The following is a 16,701-nucleotide window of genomic DNA, read 5'->3' on the forward strand; positions in this document are numbered from 1 at the left end:
AATACTTTCCATTCTCATCACAACTTAGCTCACAGATCCACATGGTTGACTGTGTCTGAGTCAAAAGCCAGTAGCATGAGCTATAGATGGATTGATAATCTAATCATCTATCAGGCTGCTTCTCTTTCTGACACTGCAGGGGCCTTGTATTTTCTTCAGGGAAGGTCTGGGGTGAGTGGTTGACGAAGAGAATGTTTCTGTTGAACCATTTAATTAGTTAGCATCTGCGTACATTCCACATCAGAGCCAACATCCAGCTCCTCTGGCCAAATTCTGGCGGTGAGCAAGGGCCTGGCTTGGCCAGACTGGCACTAGCTATCCTTGCTTGTGTGATCTCTAACTGAAGGTGTTCATGCTGGGTACCACTGATGGTGAAGGAGAAACATCCCAAACCTCCTCTGTGTACCTTGAGGCCAGATGGATTATGCAGGAAGGGAAGCTTTCAGGAAAAGTGGAGGATCGTGTGATAGAGGAATAAGAAGAGTGAGAGATGGGACTTGTTCCATCCAGTTCCTAGGCTTTCCCTCTGGAGTGTGCTACTCTCTGATCCTCTGTAACTCCCCTGGCTTGCTTTCACCCAAGTCTGGGTGGATCCTTTGGGAGCTCACCCTTCCTTCCACAGGATAATTTATTTTGTCCAGAACTTCCCCAGGCATTTTATCTTGGAGAGACCCAGCCAGAAGGAGAGAGGAACCTCCGTTCTCCATCTAGTTCTCACTCAAGTGGAAAATCATCTGAGGGCAAAATGGAGAGTGTGAGACTTACCATATCTCCTTGGAAGAATGCGTAGGAACAGGAGGAGGACAGGAAAGAGCAGGAGGAAAAGAAGGAGTGAAAGGAAGACGAAAGATACATTTTGCCTCTTTGCTGTGTTATTGTAATCACTATTCAGAACTGGGAGGTACTTTAAAATACACAGACCATGTTTAGGTTTTGTATTTTTTAAGAAAATTCAGATACGTTAAAATCTGAAGAATTAGTGAAATCTAGGCTTCAATTTGCCATATTGAAAAAGTTTTCTAATTGTTTACACCAGGGATTGCCACAAGTTTTCTGCCTCTGGAGAGGCAGATACCTATTTTAGGCCTTGAGACCCATAAGATTTCTGTCATAACCATTCTGCTCTGTAAGTAGAAGCAGTCAAAGACAATAGATAAAAGAATGGGTGTAGTGGCATTCCAGCAAAACTTTATTTACAGAAACAGTTGATGGTCTAGCTCTCTCGGCCATAGTTTTCCAACCACTGATTGACAAAGTGCCTTTTTTATTCTATTTATAACATGAAAAGGTAAGTGTTTGTGTGTGTGAGAGAGAGAGAGAGAGAGAAACCCCATGTCATTCAAAGAAAAGATATACTGTGATGGTAAAAAGAAAAAACCATGCACTATAAAAAAAAAGTGTATGTTACTCAAGACCATACCACCTTGAGAAAATCACTACTAACGTTTTGCCAAACATCATCACAGATTTACTCAGACATTTGTGCTGGTGTATATATGCTTTTTTATACATGGGTGGGAAATTCTATGCATGGTCTTCTATTACTTGCTTTCTATGCTCAAAAATAAATCTGGGGCATCTTTCCATGTGAATATATTTAGATCTTCCTCTTTTCAGAGAGTGCTTTAGATGGAGGTATCATATCTCCTCTAGTGGACATTTGGGTTGCTTCCCTTGATAACCTCTATATCTCTGCTTCCTAGCTGACTAGTGGTTGAATCCTTCCAATGATGGGAAATTTTGCTAATTCTTGAGCCCACATACTTGACCTCTATACAACAGTGTCTGGGACTTCCGTTCTCCAGAGCTAGAGAGCCTAGCTCTGTAATAAGTCAGAAACCTCATTTTGAGTAAGTAATCAACTAACTTGAGTTAATGACTCAGTTCTGGGCCACTCCCACCCAGGCCTCTGGAGGCTTCCATCCATTTGAGAATGGCAGGGCCTTGAATTGACTACTGATCTAGAGTCATAGATTATGTCATAGCTCCTGCCTGTGCCCATACATGTTTCAACAAGTTACTTGGGGATTTCCAGGATTGTGGGTGCTTCTCCCTGATCTAACTTCTACATGAGAAGATGGCAGCCTCTGACTGAGCAGAAAAACCAGTTTGTGAAACACCAACCCAGGTAACCTATTCAAAAGGAGGCAGTTCTCCATAACTTTTAGAGCAGGTTCAGACAAAGAGTGTGGCCATGTGCATTGAGATAAGTAAAATCCTTAGGAAGCAACTCTGATATCCCAGATAAATTGTTCTGAAGTCTGTGGAGATCCAATCACCCATAGACTGACTAATCTGCCTCATTCTTTCACCTCTCTTCCCTCATCTTCTGACTGAGCCTGTGGTTAAAGTATTGTCGTTGAATACTGAGTGGAAGTTTACATCACAAATTGCAATTAAGTTAAAAAATCAGCTGTCCTGAGTTATAAAACTATTTGTCTTTCATGCTTCATGAGGGATAATACAGCAGAGAAAGTCATCTTTTCTTTTTTTTTTTTTCATTTATTTTTATTAGTTGGAGGCTAATTACTTAACAATATTGTAGTGGTTTTTGTCATACATTGACATGAATCAGCCATGGATTTACATGTATTCCCCATCCCGATCCTCCCTCCCACTTCCCTCTCCACCCGTTTCCTCTGGGTCTTCCCAGTGCACCAGGCCCAAACACTTGTCTCATGCATCCAGCCTGGGCTGGTGATCTGTTTCACCCTAGATAATATACATGTTTTGATGCTGTTCTCTCGAAACATCCCACCTTTGCCTTCTCCCACAGAGTCCAAAATTCTGTTCTGTACATCTGTGTCTCTTTTTCTGTTTTGCATATAGGGATATTGTTAAAACATTTTTTTAAAATTTCAAAGAACTGGAATCTCAGAGACCATTATAAATCCCTTTTTAAAGACAAGCAACAACCCCATAAGGTGATGTGCTTGCCCTAAATTTGTTAGTGGCAAAGCCAGGACTTAATCTCAAGGGCCTTATTTCTTTATGCGTAAGATTTTACTTCACTACACTGCCATTCTTTCATAGGCAACTGATTGATTGATTTGTCTCAAGTGCTATTGGAGGGTAGAAAATAGTTGGACCAGAAAATAGAAAGCGAAAGAAAAAAAGAGTTTTAAAATGTCTGGAGAAAGGAAAAATGGGAAAATAAATAGGTTCCTAGTATAAAGCAAATAAGAAGGCAAAATGCAACCAAGCATTGCTTGGGTGCTCCAAGGAAGACCAAGGGGTCAGGCATTCCTGGGCTGGGCTGAGTATGCCAGTTATGACTGGGTATAACCTCAAGTGTGATCTTAGAGATATTCCACCTGTCCTGTATACTGTGCAACTTCTCCCAGACCCTCTGTTCAGGGCACACCTGTTCCTGAGTTGTTGGTAATATTGGTTTCTGACCAGTCACAGCTGTATCTATCAGTGAGCATTGCCCTCAGGGAACTGCTTTGCCCAATGCTACACCTCTGCCCAGGAATGCAGGATATGGAGATATAAAGGTCTAATACCTTGTACTCAATTTGGTCCATTTCTGAAGAGCCACCCACCTCCAGTTGCCTTTGGACTACAGGTCTAGCCATAACCAAGTTGAGAGTCAGCATCTTCCTCTCCCCCATCCTGCCAGCCTCACTTCCTTACAGGTATATCTTTTTAGCCACTCATCAATAAGCCTTTTTCATGCAAGGTATGTTTGCAGATAACTCAGTCTAAGATACTACTAAAATTCACACTTTCTGTGTATCACTCAGTGTCAGAATTGAAAAGAAAATACACATCTTTTGCCCCATCACTTGTTAACCTAGCCCATTCTCATCTGCTCTACTGCTTCCCGTGGTTAAAGCTCTTTACATACAACTTTGCATGACCCGTCCTCCTACAAGATGGTCTTGCAAGCTATGGAATGCTGACCACCAGTGTATTAGACAAGATGATTTTGATAGTCCTTGAATGTGCTGGCTTTTACTGTAATAGTTGTTATCTTAGCTTGGGATTCCCCAGAAACAGACCCTGAGATGAGAACTCATGTGAAAATTACTTATTAGTGTTCAGGCCAGCATCGCTGTCATGCAACCTATAAAGTGGCACACCAGTGCAGTCATATGGGGCCCTGTACTTGGATGATAGTCTGTTGCTACCTTCAAATTCTTAATAATTCATGAATATTTAAAAATCCTGTGCCAGGCCCTACAAATTATATGATTTGTCCTGATTAGAATGTTCCTAGATGAGGGAGTGAGAAGCAGGTCCAGAAGCGTAAGAAGGACAAGCAAGAATGTGGCATCAGTCCCATAGAAGTGGTGAGAGAATTTGGATCAAGTCTTGTAGGGAGCCCAGTAGACCCTGGAGATCCACCCTGAAGTTATCCCAACTGAGGGCAAAGGAATTAGAGTATTTATACAGCCATAGTCCTTAGTCACTATTTAAAGGCTGAGGCAGGGGTAGGGGAACATTAATTCCCAGGTACTTTCAGCTGTTCTGTGAGCTGGCCAAGTAAATCCTGCAGCTGAGGATGGTGTTTTGACAATGAGATGCAGGTGCCAGGCTTGGGTGATGGGAATGAACCCACACCTGGAGCCAGCGTGCACGAAACTGGAAAAGGGTCAGAGGGGAGATGGTGGAGCACTGACAGCAACTGCTGGAGTTAAGCATATACCTCCTTGTGATCCAAAGTGAGAGACTGATGCTAGTTTACCAGAGTCATGATTTTACTGGTAAAATTACTAACCACAAGCATCATATATGCAAGAAATCACAAAAGTAAGTCAATCAAAAATGTAAATTTTAAAAATCATACAGGAGGTACAGCAATATGTAGATGAAATGTGAACAACTGAAGTTTAGACACAGCAGAGCAAAAAGGACAGTGGCTAAAGGGCCGTAGGTAAGAGCATGAAGTCTGGAGCCAGACTCTTCAAGTGAAATTCTGATCTTGTCACTTTGGGATTGCGTTGCTTCACCTCCCTGAGCCTACCTGCTAGGGTGGTTAGAAGGATTAATAGAGTTAATATATGGAAAGCACTTAAAGCAACATCTGCTGTGAAAGCGTTAGCTCTTATTATTCTTGCCTTGCTCCTGCCTAGATCAGTGCATCTCAAACTATCTATGGGATTTTATTTTCAATCTGTTGTGGCTGATGCTTTTATTCAACATGATAAATACGAAATGGATAATGAGAAAAAGAAAAGAGACATACAGAATACAAGGCCATATTTTTGGTTATTAAGTTCAAGAGGCAGGAAAATTACTCAAATTGCTATATAAGTTTTTACATGTTCACCTTCAGTGTCTATGCTTATCCCATCACAGATGGGTAATAGTTCCCAGACGGTCACTGTTCTATGGACCACACTTTGAATAACACTACACTAGAAAAGCTTCAATAATTCAAAACATTCTTGGCACCTCAGTTTCCAGATGAGATTACATACATGAAAGCATTGACTAAATTCTAAAGTGCTCCAGAAATGGAAATTATTGCTAGGGCTTTAGGAGTTGATTCTGTGGTCTGCGGCCAGAAGATACAGTGTATGATGGTCTTAGTCCCAGTTAGCATTAGGCTGTTCTGTTCAGCATATATCCTTGGAACTGTCAGCATCTGTGAATCAGTCAAACAATTCCTACCACTGTACAAAGCAAGGAATACTGAGCTCCCCTGGCAGGCTGTGGCTTGCATCCCAACAACCACTGCCATCCACAGGTTGCAAGAACCACAGTCCTGGGACAAGGCATCCAACCACTGACTTCCTATATCCATAGCCCCCTTTCTGCAGGCCGGTGGAAGGTTTCACCAAGAATGGTACTTGAGTAGAGGTCAGGAGGGAAAAATGAAAGGCAGTGTCCTCCCTCCGGGACTTGGCTCCTTACTTCCCTAGGTCTTATTCCTCTCCAGCGGGTGAAGCTCAACACACAGGCATCTTTCACCAATGCTTTAAGACTCCACTTCAAGTACAGACTCGACCCACACTGGTTCTAAGTGTCCTCCTTTGGCCTCCTCTCCTCCTTTTTCTACACCCTGTCAAACAAGAAAGCTGATTCCTAGCAGCATGCAAGAAGTCTGCTGGGTGGTAATATTTCTGCACATCCGTCTTTTTCACTCTTTGTGGACTTTTTGAGGGTGAGTCCCGTGACTGAATCATCTTCGTCTCTCTCCAGTTACCTTTGTTGCAATGCTGGGCACATACAGGTACTCAATGAACGTTGGTTGAATGGCCGTGTTTAGGAATAGTCTGAAGTTCATGGAAATAGAAGTGGCTTTTAAAACTACCTCACCCTGACTCCCTCCTGAAAAGACTAACCAAATCTAATCAATTGAATCAATAAGCAGAATTCTGCCAGGTACTGGGCATTCAGAAACACAAATCTCATGGCGAGAGATGGAGGGGAATCTTATGATGGGGGATGTACTTCAAACTCAACAACCCGCAGTTATAACTCCATTTTCTGGGAAGCAAAATCTCTCGGTGGCCCCAGGGCCCTTTAAATTTTACTGTGACTGTTTTCTTTAGAAATTCCTGGAGTAGAGCCTAACTTTTATGTAGGGGGTTGGCATATTCGTGGCCTAAGGGACGGTTGGCAGAAGGGGTGCCTAGGGTTCGCAAGGGAAGGAAACTGCTCAGGAGTCAGAGCAGCCCTGTGGAGGGTCGCTAAGTGGGGGACCCGAGAGGCGTTTAACTTCCAAAGCTTCGGGGAATTCGAGGAAGGGACCCTGAGGGGTAGCCAAGGCTGCCAGATGTCTGCTGGGCTTCAATGCTGCTGAACCCGGGCCCAGGCTCGACCCGGGTTCAGCAGCCAGACCAGGGAACAGCCAGGGCATCTGGGCAGGAGGGAGGCGGGCCGGCCGGGAGGAAGGAGTCCTGGGCCGCCGCCGCCGCCCCGCCCGTCGGGCTGTCCGCCCCGCCTACCCCGAGCGAGGCGGAGCCGGCCCCCGCCCGGAGGAGCAGGAGGAGGAGGAGAGGTCGGAGTCGTCTCCAGGAGCCCTTAGAGACCGAGTCCCCCGGCAGCGGCGGTGGCGGCAGGGGCAGCGCACCGGCAGGCGAGTGAGCAGCGAGCGGCGGGCGCAGGTGGCAAGTCCGGTCCCCGAGGGGACAGGGGCGCAGCGCGGGGCGCCGGCCGACCAGTTCGGGAGCCGCCTCCCAGTTCCTGGTGCTGGGAAGCGAGATGGAGGGAGGGAACGGAGAAAGGAAGGAAGGAGGGAATAGTGTCCCGGAGGGCGGGGACTGGTCGGGGCACTGGGCGCCGGAGACCGCGCTGGGGGTGGAGGGCAAGGGACGCCGAGACCGGGAGACGGACGGCGCGCTCGCCCTCGACGGGCGGCGACCAGATGGCCCGGGACGCCGGGGGTCCTGCGGGGCTAGGTCTGGGGACGCGGTCCCGGGGACGAGGGCTGAAGCGGGAGGAGAGGTCTCCCCGCTCGCTGGCTCCGCGGCCGGCCCGCAGCCGTGCGCCCCGCGCCAGGTTGGGGCTTGGAAGGCTCCGGGGTTCCCCGCTAGCTCCCGCTGCGGTGGTGCCAGGTTTGGGAGGAGGGCAGGCAGCTGGGGGAGACCGGGGCGCCACGCCCCTCTTTCCTACTTTCTTCCGCTCTTTCTGGGGACTAGGCGGCGAGTGCACAGTCCTGGAACCCGCTGGGCGCTGGGGGTCTGGCGGGGAAATAGCGGGTCACCGAGAGGACTCCGATCACACATCCCGTGAGGGACCCCCGAGCAGTGAGTGGCCCGGAGACTATTTGCAGGTGATATGAGGAAGTCAAGACTCGGACGTGAGTCTTGAGTGATTTTTTTTAAAGTATTGCCCCTGACACTCACTGCGTGTATCAGAGTGACTCCCCACCCCCCTTTTTAATTTTAACTAGGGCGTATCAATTAAAGCTAATTTTAAAACGCCGCGGCTGAAATCGCCCGGCACTCGCTTGTCCCTCGCCTTCTGTAAACTTAAACCATTCATAACTTTCGGAAAGGACCTCGTGATTCTCGTTAAATCCCCGCCGTGGCGTGAAACTTTGGACAACTAGAAATCCCAGTGAAGGAACTGCCGAGGCCTGTCATCTTGTGATCACCCCCTGTCCGGACGAGGTTGTATACAAACAAGCGCCCAGTGAAGGAAACGGCCAAAAACCGGCGAGAAGGGAGGTCCCCTGCGCCCACGTGTCAGGGCACGTTTAATGGCTGCTCCGAGTGGAAACAAACCGGAATGTATTAGACCGAGTGGAGTCGGGCAAACTTCACAGGATTAGTTTCCTTCCCATCAGTTGTTTCCTGTCCCCCCGGCGGCCCCCCTCCCCCCGGTCTTTGCGGACTCTGTTTATATTTCCTGGGGCTGCTGTGGCTTCGTCTGAGTGGGTTGCCTATGATTTCCAGGGGCTGCTGTGGCTTCGTCTGAGTGGGTTGCCTATGAGGAATCTTTCGGACGTTGTCAGGGACGGGAACTGTGTCCGTGTGTTCTCTGCTTTAAAAGCGGAGTTTGGCTTTGTTTCTAAACTGCTCGCCGCCACACTGCACCACTGCTGGTGCGTCTTAGCCCTGCGTGTAAATTATCGCAGGATGGCGGCCCTCACCTAGGAGAACCAGGAAGGCAGGCAGCGCTAGAATGACGGGGTTGAGTTTAACTGTTGCCAAAACGGTCACACTCAAGTAAGGAACTGTTTTGATTCTTAAAAAAAAAAAAAAAACCCAAAGTGTATGTGTCAGCAAGCCCTTTTTTCAATAAACAAACTAATGATTCACACATACATAATTTTTTAAAGTAATCAAACGTTTGACAGAGATTTCAGTGATAAGATGACTTTTGGGATCGACTGTTCAGTTTCTTTGCCCTCTCTAACAGTGAATTAGCACGATAAAATCCTGGTTTAAGTCCAAAAAATGCCAAACAGTCTAAGGACTGCTCCTTTAGGCCTTATGAGGGAAAAAAAAAAAAAAAAAAAGTCAGGTTTTTATTGTTTTTAACCCAGGTAATTCAGGAAGATGTTGAATCCAGACAGAATTTAGATTTGTCTAGAAATACATTAAGATGTTGGTATGTGTTTCACAAGAAACCAAAAAGATGAATGCTATAAAAATTTTCAGTGTAGCAGGCTCCAGTCTCGTTTGAAAGCTTAGCTCTCTTAACAGTGAGATTTGCAGCACTGGGCTTGTGTTGTCACTTGTTGAAGGACATGGGTGATTTGTCCAGTTGTGACAGCAGAAAGCTGCATAATCAACACACTTGAAGAAATGGCTAGTAAATATCAGATTAGTTTTGTTATGTTAAAAACCCCTCACGGAAAAAAAATCAGATTAGGAATTATGTCATTTATTTTGTTGGATTCGTGTTGGATGTTTTTTTAAGTTTTATATATCAGCTTAAGCTTAATTTAGGGAGGCAAATGGTGGAAGTCAAATTTTTCTGGAGTCTGATTTGGAAGAGAGGCAGCTTAACAGTGGTTTGAGGTATGGTTTTGGTGCTGGACAGCTGTGGATGGGAATATTAGTTACTTAACCATTTTCAGTCTGATTTGTAAAATGAGAATGAGTGTGGTCTCAGTCTCAAGTGTTTTTATGAAAGTATGTGAAACAATCTTTGGAGAACACTGCACCTAATACATAGATAATATTCAAGATTATTAGATGTTTTATCAACTGACTCTAGCAGCCAGTCATCAGATAAAGTGAAAGATGGCAGTTTGAACCTTCTGGAAACATAGATAGAGACATAAAGTAAAGAAGGCATCTGATTTTATAGATAGATATCTAAGATAGGTAGATAGATAGAGCTTCTGGAAATACTAGAGCAATTAAATTCCAAAGAAGTTGCCAGGTTTTATAGATATGTAGATCTAGATATCTATATAGCCAACTATCTGTCTAAATATCTGAAATATTTGTATACATGTGTGTGTCATATATTTTCAACAGCAGTATGAATAATTACGACTACTAGAGTTAACAGTTTTTTAATGTGCTTTTAGTGTGAAGTTACAGTCATATAATATTTTTAGAGCCAGGCAATCAGAAGCATTCCATTAATCATATTTTAAATTTAAAGAGAACTTTATATTTAAAAAGCTATGCTTATTAACCCTGGGTAGGCTATAAACAGAAACCTAGTATAATTTTTCATTCAAGTATGAAAAAATGTGACCCAGGGTATCCAGTTATTTTTCATGTACTGATGTCCAGTGCTAACAGATAAGCCATAAGAAGCGTTTAGGAATAATTAGCATCATTTAACCATAAAAGAGAAACCCTTTCGGAAATTTATGGACTTATCTTCTTAAGAGATGTTTGAAATTTGGGTTTGCATGCAGACCCAGTTCGTAAATGTTTTATAAAAGCATTGTGACTGATGGTAAATTTTTTGTGAGACTGGGTGTCCAGTTAATTCAGGGAATCTACTCATCACATCACTGACTCATTTGCAGAATTTTAGAAAAATGTTTCCATCTTTAAAACAAACCCTTTTAAGCGCCTGTTGTTTTGTTAACGCTCGTCAGGTGCTTAGAATTGGGCCGATTGGAATCGCAGCTTGTGCCACAGATGACTTTTCGTTTTACTAATTGTTCCATAGGGACTCAGAGATCATGCTTATAATATTTTTAAATAACTATAAGGGATACAGCATTATTATGAATCATTTCTTGCCTATGACATTATACTCTGAAGCAGCGGAGGACTTGATTGAATAAATTATTGATTCCTTTCACTCTTAGAACATTATAGCACAGCGTTGGATTCCAGGCTCATGCTTCTAGGCATGTAGCATGTGGGTAAGTTCCTTAATACCTCTGTGCTTCAATGAGATGTTGGGAGGGATAAATGAGTTTCTCTCTCTAAAGCACAGTGCCTAACATAGTCTATGCTCAATAAATATTAGCATTAAATTATTGCTTACTAAGATTTTCTACATGTTATGAGCATGCATTGTTTTTGTAACAGGACAACAACCATATGAAATTTTAATGTTTCCCCCGAATCTAAAAAGGCTCAGTAATTGATAAAATCCTATCAAGCAGTGTTCAAGAAGTAAGAGAATACCATCAGGCAATTGTCATTGTGTCTTTTAAACATGAAGTGGATTGCAGTGTTGATTTGCTCAACAAATTAATTCTCTTGGATCGCAATCCCATTTTCCTTTCTTATTAGATACTTGAAGAAAAATCCATGATCCATAAAGTCCACCTTAGGATAAGTTAATAGCGGAAGGACAGTATGCCAGTTATAGTGCATTATTACAATTGCAACTGATGTTTAAAAAGTTTAACTATGCATAGAAAACAAAGTACAGACAAAGGGATGGTAGAATTGGGGTGCTTCTCCCCATATTTTCTCCAGTGAGCATGTATAGAAAATAAATAATAGTCTATTTGTGTAACAATCAGTAAAACCTGATTAGCTGTAAATAGCAGGATTTGGGTTTTGTTTAGGAAAAAAACACCAGCTTGCATAAGCAATTGAAGGTTCTGAACTTACATTTGAGAATTCTTTAGCAGCAAGAGAGATTGTTTTGGAAGTTCGTAGTAGGTTTATCTTCTTAAAAGATGTTTGAACTTCCGGGTTTGTGTGCAGACTCACTGAACAGCCAGCCCTGACTTTATGGAAACTGTCACTTCCCAGATGTGTTACGTCCCAGCCCTGGCTGGAGGAGCTGTGTGCATATGGCACCTGCCACATGTCAGAGGCCTCTGAGATGGTCACAAGGAAAACATACGGCACTTAGTTAAATGGGAAAGGTCAATAGGTAAAAAGATATATAGCACAGTCGTGCAACTCCTTTGACGGAGCTGTTTTACATCCTAAGCCCAAGTCTAATTCCTGGTTTTTTTTCTTTTTCATTTATTTTTATTAGTTGGAGGCTAATTGCTTTATAGTATTGTAGTGGTTTTTGCCATACATTGACGTGAATCAGCCATGGATTTACATGTGTTCTCCATCCTGATCCCCCCTCACCTCCCTCCCCATCCCATCCCTCTGGGTCTTCCCAGTGCACCAGCCCTGAGCACTTGTCTCATCCATCCAACCTGGGCTGGTGGTCTGTTGCACCCTTGATAGTATACTTGTTTCAATGCTATTCTCTCAGAACATCCCACCCTAATTCCTTTATGTTTATGATCTTGCTTAGTCCTCACAGCAGCACAGGGGAGGAAGCTGAGGCTCCCTAGGCGGCAAGATGAGACTGTGACCTGGAGTTGTTCTGACTGCACATCCCACGTGCTAAGCACTCTGCAGCCACTTCAGTGGAGGTGTATCCAGCTAAAAGTGGGGTGGGGAGAAGAGGGCTTTATGGAGGAAGTGTTGTTTAGACACTATAAATCAAACCAAGAGAAATAGCGGGGGAGAGGGCTCCTGTTAGAGGTGAGATGACCCACCTGAGGAGTATTACAGAACCTTGCCAATGGGCTCACTGCTTCTGCAGCCATAGAAGTTGAAGCTTCCACAATTGCCTCAGAGATGCAGCAGAACTGAAGGGATTTGTATTGTTGTCCTTTCCCACCCCTGGACCCCCAGAGAGGACCTTGAGAGGAAGTGGGGGCACTGATCATGAGTCCTGCTCTAGAACAAGCTCACACTAGCAGGTCTTGTTTCCCCACTTCTCTCTAGGGAATATAGGAAAGAGCGGTGAGCCAGGTGGCTTGGGCACAGGGCAGAGGGTGGAGGTGATTTGACTGAAGGTTGCTTCTAGATGGATTATTCCATTTAATCCCAAGTCTCTTGAAAATCATTTCTAGTGTCACTTAAATGTCTGGTTTATTGTGTCAGGCTTTATTGGGTATCGTAAAACTGCTTAACTGGGAGTGTCTGGTTGCCATCCTCTGACAAGGAGGATTTTTGTCTTCTTTTAATGGGTCTGCATTTCAGAGGATTACTCTATAATAAAAACCAGGGTGTTGTAGACTGTTAAGACTTTTGATATTTTCAACTCTGCTGGAGAATTAGTAGCTCAAAGAAGAATTTCTTTTAGGTCTGATTTAGTGAATCAGTTGCTAAGTATCTTTTGTCATTTTTCATGTGCATTTATTGTATGCAGGTGACTTTGGGGCCAGCAGGTCTTATATTCCCTTTGTTTTCTTACAGAATAGACTACCATTCCCCTTTTAATCAGCGTCATGTAACTGACATAGCATCCCCTTGGTTGATTGAGGAGAGGAGCGTAAGCTCTGATTTAACTGGGGTTGGTGTCATCACAAGTGCTCCCTGGAGAGGGCTCTGAGTCAGTGATCATTGCCGCACTCACGTACCATGTACAGAGAATTGCTTTCATTCCCAATGGCTGTGTGCAAACCCATGTGAGCCCATGGGGGTGGAATCTTAACTTTACCCATGTAGAATAACCAGGCTCTCATTTAGCTGCAAATGCTACCGCCTTTCCTTGTGGCTCAGCGGTAAAGACTGCCTGCAATGCAGGAGATACAGGTTCAATCCATGGGTTGGGAAGATCCCCTGGAGGAGGAAATTGCTACCCACTCCAGTATTCTTGCCTGGAGAATCTCATGGAAAAAGGAGCCTGGTAAGCTACAGTCCATAGTGTCTCAAAGAGTCAGATTTGACTGAGTGACTGAGCACACACCAGCCGAAAAGGCTCTGAATGCTGGACATTAACACTTTAGCCCCCCGACTTTGACTTAAGATCCCAAGCTTTCGGTGACTGCAAATTTTGTCTGCTTTTCCAAGAGAAATTACTGCTGTTTAGCTCTCATCATGAACAAAAGAAATTTAGGGATGGAAAGAAGGATCAAAATCCCAAAACTTCTTGGACCTTATTGAGACATCATGAGAATTTTATTGATATGAAACCATCATGCCAGGTTTATTCAACCAGAACCTCAGGCAAATTGGCAAAGTGTTGAGAGCCGCAGACTTGGTGCCTGTCCTGTACCTAAGCCACCCAGACTTTTGCCCTATTAGACTGTTGCCTGTACATTGGACCATGAGGCTTCTTATGGGTGTGTAAGGTCACAGTCAGCTGCTCAGACAAGTTGTCAGGGGAAGGTTGAATGTCTCGCCAAGGAGCAGAAGAGTTGAATTGCGATTTCTTGACAAGGCGGCTTTGAGCAATAGATCGTTCACTGCACAGGAGTAGCTGGTCAAGGAAGTGAAGTTGGGGCTCAGATCTACTCCAAAAGCCATGTGTTGTGGGCTGGAACTGCCTCTGCCAGGAGGAGGGGATGCTTCTTTATGACTCCGTCGAGCCTGCAAGACTGGGTCCACTTGGAGGGCTGGCTTTTCCCTAATTCACACAAAGACACAATCTGATGAGCAGCAGGCCGACCCCTCCCTGCTCCTTCAGCCACAGTAACCCTCTAAATGCCATGAGCAGGCAGAGTCTGGCACATAGTAGGTACTTATTAAATGCCACTGGAATAAATGAAAAACCACATTCTCTGCACACAGTGAAGTAGATGAGCAAATGTTCTTTTTAATCAAAGGTAAAATTGATGGTATCTACCAGGAATTGCACATTCAGTGGTGCTTGTTCCCTCGGACAGGCTGCTGCTTCAGTTCATCATTTCCTAAGGGGCAGGTAAACCCAGCACTTGAGACCAGCACTTGAAACAACACTAACATTGTTTACCATGAGTTGAACACCAACAAACAGGCTTGCTCAGCATTACCCAATACCTGCAGTGGTGTCTCCTAAGAACAGACAGAGGGATCTGTGGTATTATTGACCAGCTGTGGGCCCTCCTCTCGGGGACAGGATGCAAAGGACAGTGACTGCAGGAGTCTTGGGAATTTACCTCTGAGCGGCTGCTGCTTACGTAGAAAGACTTTTCTAGTTTCGAGTGAGAAGTGGAGAGGTTTGTTGCTGAAGCCACCAATAACTGAGAAAAGGGGTTTGTCTGTGTCCCTCACAGTGCCAGCTGGTGCTGCTTGCATGCTTTCTCTTTTAAGTTGACCCTTTAGAAGCAGACTGTCGGAGTTACCTTCCTCTTGGCTCCTCTCCTGAGAGGTAATCTGCATAGCAGATAGGGTCAGCCACATGTAGTGGGTCAGACTGCTAAGACAGTGGTTCGAAGGATAGAGGTGCTGGCTTGCACTTAGGACCTTGGCCTTCTCCTGTTTTTATGGAGTGGCCGCACCTTGTGAAAAGTGCCCACAGGTGCAGAAACATGAATTCCTTTCACATTTCATCTGGTTAAATTCAGCTTTCTTCAGGCAAGCTCCAATTCTCAAAACAAGGAATCGCAGCAAGTAACAGTTCCTGAAGAAGGATTCCCCACAGAATCTCTTGAGAGAGCAGACTTAACCTGTTGCATTTACAGTATGACTTGATTTTTATAAAACTCCAGGAATCTCAACTTTTCAGGAGTATCTCTCTGTTGAATTAGGCAGAATATTCCGGCACATGTTTTGCCCTCTTTTTCAACATAAATATTTGATGAGCAGCATGCTTCAGCCATTACTGTCCAAATCCAGAAAGCAAATAAATGCACCTGGCATGCTGCCTGGGAGGGAATCCTCGCATTTCTGCCTTTATCTCTCTTTCGCCTCCAGGTCTCTGACTTCCTCCTGTCGTCATAAATGTCATGGGGCTCAGGGGCAGCCACACCCCGCAGTGACATAACCCAGGGCAGAGACCAAGCTGTCCGTGCACACCTGCTGAACCCTGGACCCAGGTTCCTCTGATTTACTAATGCCGACGTGAGAGTTCACCTGCCTCAGCCCGCATTTCCCAGACCTCAGATGGCCCTTCAACTTTGTGTCTTCCATGCTGGGCTCGTGGTAGTCTTCATGCTCCTGTGAGAAAATGCCTTAGACAACTTCTCCATTTTTAAAGAGTTGGTCATGTATATACAGTGAGCACACATGTGTGCTCAGTTCCAACTGAGTCCTATCCTTTGCCATCCCATGGACTTCAGCGATGTTTTTATAGGGTACCCCCCGAAGCTCACAGTCATATAAAAAGGTAAACACTGAGAAATCTTGCTCTTATCCAAGCCTTTACCACACTCCATACCAGTTGCAACTTGTAAATATAAGCAAATACACACACACACACACATATATATTCTCATTTGCTCATATATATAAATGAGCATATATATTCTCATATATATGTAAATGTTTTTCCCTTCTTTCACAAAAGGTGGTATATTTATATATACTGTTCCATGTCTTGCTTTTTAAAATTAGTCTGCCCTGGAGATCTCCGTCAGCACAATTGTTTTCCATTGTGAGGATGGACCACAGTTTATTCGACCAGTCGCCTACGACTAGACCTTTGAATTGTTCCCAGTCTGTCGCTAATACACACAGCGCTGCAGCAGATAAAGGTGTCATTTTGCCTTTGCGCAGGTAACCTAGAGGATTGATTCCTGGGAACAGGACTGCTGAATCACGGGGCCTACCATCCCCTCGGGAAGGCTTGCCTCATTTCGCCCTGTCCCGGCCATGCGTTAGACGGCCTGCTTCCCCACAGCCCCACCAGCACGGAGGATGTCAGCTCTTTTTATCTTTGCTAGTCTCAGTGGTGAGAAATGGTAATTAGGGTCAGTTACATTTTTCGAATTGTGAACGGGTGAGAGGATTGGAGTCATTTGTACATGTTCTCCCATGGGCAGTCCAGGCCTGCCAGTCTCCCTGTGGGCATATGTTGACCTTTCCTCCTGAAGCAAGCCTCTTGCCTACATTACTGTCAGAATCTCTTAAATACAGACTCAGGAATGTGATAGCTCTTTTGGGCCTAAGGGGAAAGTGGGCTGCCAAATTGTCAGTGCAAAATCGAGAGAAG

The 16,701-nt window shown here is 44.7% G+C and overlaps 1 protein-coding gene across 3 annotated transcripts in view; it reads left to right on the forward strand.

The window, feature by feature from the left end:
- The first annotated feature begins 6,927 nt into the window (after positions 1-6,927).
- The window catches only part of GNG12 (G protein subunit gamma 12), a 136,559-nt gene continuing 126,785 nt past the window's right edge, over positions 6,928-16,701 (forward strand). The window contains exon 1 of one of the 3 annotated variants that reach the window (XM_061121646.1): positions 6,928-7,058. The gene's annotated coding sequence lies outside the window, so the exon portion shown is untranslated. The remainder of the gene's footprint in view (positions 7,059-16,701) is intronic. The other 2 variants (XM_061121645.1, XM_061121647.1) reach the window with 2 other exon arrangements.

Source organism: Dama dama, chromosome 20 (assembly GCF_033118175.1).
Source record: "Dama dama isolate Ldn47 chromosome 20, ASM3311817v1, whole genome shotgun sequence".
In the NCBI taxonomy this organism is placed as follows: Eukaryota; Metazoa; Chordata; class Mammalia; order Artiodactyla; family Cervidae; genus Dama; species Dama dama.